At 54.7% G+C, this 8,643-nt stretch overlaps 1 protein-coding gene across 1 annotated transcript in view; it reads right to left on the reverse strand.

The window, feature by feature from the left end:
* SERPING1 (serpin family G member 1) overlaps positions 1–7,384 on the reverse strand; it is a 163,318-nt gene extending 155,934 nt beyond the window's left edge. Inside the window, exon 1 of the mRNA XM_078674150.1 lies at positions 7,314–7,384. The gene's annotated coding sequence lies outside the window, so the exon portion shown is untranslated. The remainder of the gene's footprint in view (positions 1–7,313) is intronic.
* Between the last annotated feature and the right edge of the window lie 1,259 nt (positions 7,385–8,643).

Raw genomic sequence — 8,643 nt, forward strand, 5'->3', positions numbered from 1 at the left:
GACTCTAGGTCTTCACAGCTGTACCTCCCATCACCAGACTCTAGGTCTCCACAGCTGCAGCTTCCATCACCAGACTCTAGGTCTCCACAGTTGCAGCTCCCATCACAGACTCTAGGTCTCCACACCTGCAGCTCCCATCACCAGACTCTAGGTCTCCACAGCTGCAGCTCCCATCACAGACTCTAGGTCTCCACAGCTGCAGCTCCCATCACAAGACTCTACAGTCTCCACAGCTGCACCTCCCATCACAGACTCTAGGTCTCCACAGCTGCAGCTCCCATCACAAGACTCTACAGTCTCCACAGCTGCACCTCCCATCACAGACTCTAGGTCTCCACAGCTGCAGCTCCCATCACCAGACTCTAGGTCTCCACAGCTGCAGCTCCCATCACCAGACTCTAGGTCTCCACAGCTGCACCTCCCATCACCAGACTCTAGGTCTCCACAGCTGCACCTCCCATCACCAGACTCTAGGTCTCCACAGCTGCAGCTCCCATCACAGACTCTAGGTCTCCACAGCTGCAGCTCCCATCACAGACTCTAGGTCTCCACAGCTGCAGCTTCCATCACCAGACTCTAGGTCTCCACAGCTGCAGCTTCCATCACCAGACTCTAGGTCTCCACAGTTGCAGCTCCCATCACAGACTCTAGGTCTCCACAGCTGCACCTCCCATCACCAGACTCTAGGTCTCCACAGCTGCAGCTCCCATCACCAGACTCTAGGTCTCCACAGCTGCATCTCCCATCACAGACTCTAGGTCTCCACAGCTGCAGCTCCCATCACAGACTCTAGGTCTCCACAGCTGCAGCTTCCATCACCAGACTCTAGGTCTCCACAGTTGCAGCTCCCATCACCAGACTCTAGGTCTCCACAGCTGCAGCTCCCATCACAGACTCTAGGTCTCCACAGCTGCAGCTTCCATCACCAGACTCTAGGTCTCCACAGCTGCAGCTCCCATCACAGACTCTAGGTCTCCACAGCTGCAGCTTCCATCACCAGACTCTAGGTCTCCACAGTTGCACCTCCCATCACAGACTCTAGGTCTCCACAGCTGCAGCTCCCATCACAGAATCTAGGTCTCCACACCTGCAGCTCCCATCACCAGACTCTAGGTCTCCACAGCTGCACCTCCCATCACCAGACTCTAGGTCTCCACAGCTGCACCTCCCATCACCAGACTCTAGGTCTCCACAGCTGCAGCTCCCATCACAGACTCTAGGTCTCCACAGCTGCAGCTCCCATCACAGACTCTAGGTCTCCACAGCTGCAGCTTCCATCACCAGACTCTAGGTCTCCACAGCTGCAGCTTCCATCACCAGACTCTAGGTCTCCACAGTTGCAGCTCCCATCACAGACTCTAGGTCTCCACAGCTGCACCTCCCATCACCAGACTCTAGGTCTCCACAGCTGCAGCTCCCATCACAGACTCTAGGTCTCCACAGCTGCAGCTCCCATCACAGACTCTAGGTCTCCACAGCTGCAGCTTCCATCACCAGACTCTAGGTCTCCACAGTTGCAGCTCCCATCACCAGACTCTAGGTCTCCACAGCTGCAGCTCCCATCACAGACTCTAGGTCTCCACAGCTGCAGCTTCCATCACCAGACTCTAGGTCTCCACAGCTGCAGCTCCCATCACAGACTCTAGGTCTCCACAGCTGCAGCTTCCATCACCAGACTCTAGGTCTCCACAGTTGCACCTCCCATCACAGACTCTAGGTCTCCACAGCTGCAGCTCCCATCACAGACTCTAGGTCTCCACACCTGCAGCTCCCATCACCAGACTCTAGGTCTCCACAGCTGCACCTCCCATCACCAGACTCTAGGTCTCCACAGCTGCACCTCCCATCACCAGACTCTAGGTCTCCACAGCTGCAGCTCCCATCACAGACTCTAGGTCTCCACAGCTGCAGCTCCCATCACAGACTCTAGGTCTCCACAGCTGCAGCTTCCATCACCAGACTCTAGGTCTCCACAGCTGCAGCTTCCATCACCAGACTCTAGGTCTCCACAGTTGCAGCTCCCATCACAGACTCTAGGTCTCCACAGCTGCACCTCCCATCACCAGACTCTAGGTCTCCACAGCTGCAGCTCCCATCACAGACTCTAGGTCTCCACAGCTGCAGCTCCCATCACAGACTCTAGGTCTCCACAGCTGCAGCTTCCATCACCAGACTCTAGGTCTCCACAGTTGCAGCTCCCATCACCAGACTCTAGGTCTCCACAGCTGCAGCTCCCATCACAGACTCTAGGTCTCCACAGCTGCAGCTTCCATCACCAGACTCTAGGTCTCCACAGCTGCAGCTCCCATCACAGACTCTAGGTCTCCACAACTGCAGCTTCCATCACCAGACTCTAGGTCTCCACAGTTGCACCTCCCATCACAGACTCTAGGTCTCCACAGCTGCAGCTCCCATCACAGACTCTAGGTCTCCACACCTGCAGCTCCCATCACCAGACTCTAGGTCTCCACAGCTGCACCTCCCATCACCAGACTCTAGGTCTCCACAGCTGCACCTCCCATCACCAGACTCTAGGTCTCCACAGCTGCAGCTCCCATCACAGACTCTAGGTCTCCACAGCTGCAGCTCCCATCACAGACTCTAGGTCTCCACAGCTGCAGCTTCCATCACCAGACTCTAGGTCTCCACAGCTGCAGCTCCCATCACAGACTCTAGGTCTCCACAGCTGCAGCTTCCATCACCAGACTCTAGGTCTCCACAGCTGCAGCTCCCATCACAGACTCTAGGTCTCCACAGCTGCAGCTTCCATCACCAGACTCTAGGTCTCCACAGTTGCACCTCCCATCACAGACTCTAGGTCTCCACAGCTGCAGCTCCCATCACAGACTCTAGGTCTCCACAGCTGCACCTCCCATCACCAGACTCTCCACAGCTGCACCTCCCATCACCAGACTCTAGGTCTCCACAGCTGCAGCTCCCATCACAGACTCTAGGTCTCCACAGCTGCAGCTCCCATCACAGACTCTAGGTCTCTACAGCTGCAGCTCCCATCACCAGACTCTCCACAGCTGCACCTCCCATCACCAGACTCTAGGTCTCCACAGCTGCAGCTCTCATCACAAGACTCTAGATCTCCACAGCTGCAGCTCCCATCACCAGACTCTCCACAGCTGCACCTCCCATCACCAGACTCTAGGTCTCCACAGCTGCACCTCCCATCACCAGACTCTCCACAGCTGCACCTCCCATCACAGACTCTAGGTCTCCACAGCTGCACCTCCCATCACAGACTCTAGGTCTCCACAGCTGCAGCTCCCATCACCAGACTCTAGGTCTCCACAGCTGCAGCTCTCATCACAGACTCTAGGTCTCCACAGCTGCACCTCCCATCACCAGACTCTAGGTCTCCACAGCTGCAGCTCCCATCACCAGACTCTAGGTCTCCACAGCTGCACCTCCCATCACAGACTCAAGGTCTCCACAGCTGCACCTCGCATCACCAGACTCTAGGTCTCCACAGCTGCAGCTCCCATCACAGACTCAAGGTCTCCACAGCTGCACCTCCCATCACCAGACTCTAGGTCTCCACAGCTGCACCTCCCATCACCAGACTCTAGGTCTCCACACCTGCAGCTCCCATCACCAGACTCTAGGTCTCCACAGCTGCAGCTCCCATCACAGACTCTAGGTCTCCACAGCTGCAGCTCCCATCACCAGACTCTAGGTCTCCACAGCTGCAGCTCCCATCACCAGACTCGACAGTCTCCACAGCTGCAGCTTCCATCACCAGACTCTAGGTCTCCACAGCTGCAGCTCCCATCACAGACTCAAGGTCTCCACAGCTGCAGCTCCCATCACAGACTCTAGGTCTCCACAGCTGCAGCTCCCATCACAGACTCTAGGTCTCCACAGCTGCACCTCCCATCACAGACTCAAGGTCTCCACAGCTGCAGCTCCCATCACCAGACTCGACAGTCTCCACAGCTGCAGCTTCCATCACCAGACTCTAGGTCTCCACAGCTGCAGCTCCCATCACAAGACTCTACAGTCTCCACAGCTGCACCTCCCATCACAGACTCAAGGACTCCACAGCTGCACCTCGCATCACCAGACTCTAGGTCTCCACAGCTGCACCTCCCATCACAGACTCAAGGTCTCCACAGCTGCACCTCCCATCACCAGACTCTAGGTCTCCACAGCTGCAGCTCCCATCACCAGACTCTAGGTCTCCACACATGCAGCTCCCGTCACCAGACTCTAGGTCTCCACAGCTGCAGCTCCCATCACAGACTCTAGGCCTCCACAGCTGCAGCTTCCATCACCAGACTCTAGGTCTCCACAGCTGCAGCTTCCATCACCAGACTCTAGGTCTCCACAGTTGCAGCTCCCATCACAGACTCTAGGTCTCCACAGCTGCACCTCCCATCACCAGACTCTAGGTCTCCACAGCTGCAGCTCCCATCACAGACTCTAGGTCTCCACAGCTGCAGCTCCCATCACAGACTCTAGGTCTCCACAGCTGCAGCTCCCATCACAGACTCTAGGTCTCCACAGCTGCAGCTCCCATCACAGACTCTAGGTCTCCACAGCTGCAGCTCCCATCACCAGACTCTACAGTCTCAACAGCTGCACCTCCCATCACCAGACTCTAGGTCTCCACAGCTGCACCTCCCATCACCAGACTCTAGGTCTCCACACCTACAGCTCCCATCCCCAGACTCTAGGTCTCCACACCTACAGCTCCCATCACCAGACTCTAGGTCTCCACACCTACAGCTCCCATCACCAGACTCTAGGTCTCCACAGCTGCAGCTCCCATCACCAGACTCTAGGTCTCCACAGCTGCAGCTCCCATCACAGACTCTAGGTCTCCACAGCTGTACCTCCCATCACAGACTCTAGGTCTCCACAGCTGCAGCTCCCATCACAGACTCTAGGTCTTCACAGCTGCAGCTCCCATCACAGACTCTAGGTCTCCACAGCTGCAGCTCCCATCACAGACTCTAGGTCTCCACACGTGCAGCTCCCATCACAGACTCTAGGTCTCCACAGCTGCAGCTCCCATCACAGACTCTACGTCTCCACAGCTGCAGCTCCCATCACAGACTCTAGGTCTCCACACCTGCAGCTCCCATCACCAGACTCTAGGTCTCCACAGCTGCAGCTCCCATCACAGACTCTAGGTCTCCACACGTGCAGCTCCCATCACAGACTCTAGGTCTCCACAGCTGCAGCTCCCATCACAGACTCTACGTCTCCACAGCTGCAGCTCCCATCACAGACTCTAGGTCTCCACACCTGCAGCTCCCATCACCAGACTCTAGGTCTCCACAGCTGCAGCTCTCATCACAGACTCTAGGTCTCCACAGCTGCAGCTCCCATCACCAGACTCGACAGTCTCCACACCTGCAGCTCCCATCATAGACTCTAGGTCTCCACACCTGCAGCTCCCATCACAGACTCTAGGTCTCCACACCTGCAGCTCCCATCACCAGACTCTACGGTCTCCACACCTGCAGCTCCCATCACAGACTCTAGGTCTCCACACCTGCAGCTCCCATCACAGACTGTAGGTCTCCACAGCTGCAGCTCCCATCACCAGACTCTAGGTCTCCACACCTGCAGCTTCCATCACCAGACTCTAGGTCTCCACACCTGCAGCTCCCATCACAGACTGTAGGTCTCCACAGCTGCAGCTCCCATCACCAGACTCTAGGTCTCCACAGCTGCACCTCCCATCACCAGACTCGACAGTCTCCACACCTGCAGCTCCCATCACCAGACTCTAGGTCTCCACAGCTGCAGCTCCCATCACCAGACCCTTCAGAAAGCCTCCCTATCTCAATCTCCGAATTCACGTAAAAAAACAGCGCGTATGAGGAAGGGGCGCTGTCCTGCACCCCGTTCTGAGTCCAAACACCCCGACACCGAGAGAGAAGGGGAGAACAGAGTGGGGGGGGGGGGTAAAGGGGAGTGGAGACAGGGGGGACAGTCAGAGAAGCACGGGGGGTGTGGTGCAGGGACAGTCGCTAGAGGTGACTGCAAACATGAGGAGAGGACTCTGGGCGGAGGAAGAAGAACCGAGAGGGGGGTGAGGGGGGGGGGGTGATGAAGGAAAGACAGAGAGGGAGGGAGGAGGAACCCAAAGAGGAGAGGTTTGACAATAAACAAGCGATAACACTGTATATTGACGAAGGAGGGGGGCGGCAGGAGAGAGGGTGAGTGTGGGGGGGGGGGAGAGTGCGGGAGGGGCGTCCGGGCAGATTGCAAGTTTTATTTATTTATTTGTGCGTTTTTCTATAGCGCGGACTTTACTCGAAGGCGTCAGAGCGCTTCACACTAGGAACAGAAAATTATAAATGAGCAAACTACAAAAGCAGACGATAAGTTACATGAGGTAAAAGTGACAATTGTGAGCAACAAAATACATGAGGTAGTAAACAGTGCATTACAGGAGGAAAGAGTGACAAGTGTGCCGGTTACAAGAGAAACAAAGTACATTTAGAGGTAATATACTGCAATAAATGGAGGACCCTCAAACACAAGAACAAACGTGACGTCGGCAATGGTGGCACTTGTGCAAGTATCGAAAACAAACAAAATGTAAGAGGAGCAAACTGTGTGTTACAAGAGAGAAGTGACGTGTGCAAGTTACAAAAGAGAACCAGACACAGGTACAAGGATATTCTCACCGCGTTGCCTGAAGAGGGGGCGCGGGGGGAGGGGAGAGAGAGAGGGTCCTGACAGAGACATCCTAGCAATTTTGGGGGCCCTGGGCCAGGCGTGTTTAGGGGGCCCCTGTTCTGATCCAATATCTGCCCCTTCGCCCCCTCTTTGGCCCGGTCTCCCACAGGCGCACTCCTCCACACTCTAAAAGTGTCATATTCAGGGCTAGTGATGTGTTTTCAATATTGTCACACAGCAGCAGCTCAGTCATATTCCTGCAATTAATCTCGGTGACATCCTCCCATTTCTCATATCCAGGATCCAGTTTTGAATTAACAGAAACTTTTGTATTTCTTTTGCATGAAGCCCAAACACACTTTCTGGTAAAATTGTCTGTAATAGACTCTGTTCATCACCCAAATTACAAATAAATTAAAGGAAAACTATATCAAAAACAATCAATTTAAGAATTCTTAATGGTCATCAGGGCGAAGCTCTGCAGAAGAGATCTGGCTCTATCGGGGGCCCCTGGTAGACTGGGGCCCGGGGCCAGGGCACACTTTGCCCGTGCGTTACGAGGCCAGTAGAGAGAGGGGGGTCAGGGTAGAGGGGGGCTGCTCGCTCTCTGTAGGGGGGGGGGGGTGAGGTACAAGAAGGGTCGTGAGGGGAGAGCGGAGGTCTCCTACCTGCTCCTGGGGTCCCTCGGGTACTGACCCGGTGCGCTCCGGGCTGGAGAGCTGCAGAGAAGGGGGGGGGGGGGGGGCAGGAGGGGGGGTGCGGGGGCGGGGCTCAGCCTGGCCCTGGAAGGGGGAGTTAAAGATTAAGAGACATTGATTCTCCGATTCCCGTAAATCCCATTGCACAAGAACAAGCACGAGGGGGCCTGACAGGGAGAGGGGGGGGGGGGTGGGTGAGGGGGAGACAGGTCCTGGTATTTATTTATTTATTTATGCATTTTTATATAGCGCGGACTTTACCCGAAGGCGTCAGAGCGCTTCACATTAGGAACAGAAATGGAACATAATGAGAAACATTACAAAAGAAAAGATTGCAAAAACATACGTTACTTACATAAGGTAATAGTGACAATTGTGAGCAAACAAAATACTTGAGTAAAAATTGTGAGCAACCAAAATACATGAGGTAGTCAAAAGTGCACAAGAGGAAATGAAAGTGACAAGTGTGCAGTTATAAGAGAAAACAGAGTATAATTAGAGGTATAGTCCTGCAATAGGTGCTAGACACTCAGGCTCAGGAACAAGCGTTACGTGGGCAAGGTGGCACTTGTGCAAGTATCAAAGGCAAAGACATGTGAGAGGTAGCAGCCGTGTGTTGCAAGGGCAAAGTGGTGTGTGCATGTTACACAAGGGCACCGAACACCAGTACATGGAAAATACTGCAAAAAGGCAGACCCTCCAATCACAGGCATACACTGGGAAGGCACTTCCATGGTCATGGAAATTATCAGTAGTGGGAAGTCTTCCTCACAAATAGCAAGAGGACGTGAGTTACTTTTGGAGGTGTCTCTGGAGGAGGAGAACTTTGAGGTCCCTTTTGAAGGCCTGGGAGGAGGCGGTCGTCCGGAGCTGAGGTGGAAAGGAGTTCCAGATTCTCACCGCGTTGCCTGAAAAGGATTGGGCCATTGTTCTCTCCTTCTTGAAAGTGGGAGGTTCAAGCAGTAGATTCTCCGCATTGCGTGAAAGTCTAGAGCCACCAGAGAGTTTCAGTTTATTCGCCAGGTAGCGCGGAGAGGAGGAGTGCAAGGCTTTGTGGGTGATGCAGGCAGTCTTGTAGATAGCTCTAGCCTCGAAGGGAAGCCAGCGGAGGGTGGATAACATCGGTGTGATGTGATCGCTTCTTTTGGCCCCATAAATGAAACGAGCTGCTGAGTGGAAGACAGACTTAAGTGGGGACAGGTGGGATTTGGGGAGGCCAGTAAGTAGAGAATTGCAGTAGTCTAGTCTAGAAAGGACCAGCGATTGCACCAGGGTTATAAGGTCCTGCTCCGGGAAGAAG

The sequence above is a fragment of the Lissotriton helveticus genome, chromosome 1_1 (genome assembly GCF_964261635.1).
Source record: "Lissotriton helveticus chromosome 1_1, aLisHel1.1, whole genome shotgun sequence".
NCBI lineage: Eukaryota > Metazoa > Chordata > Amphibia > Caudata > Salamandridae > Lissotriton > Lissotriton helveticus.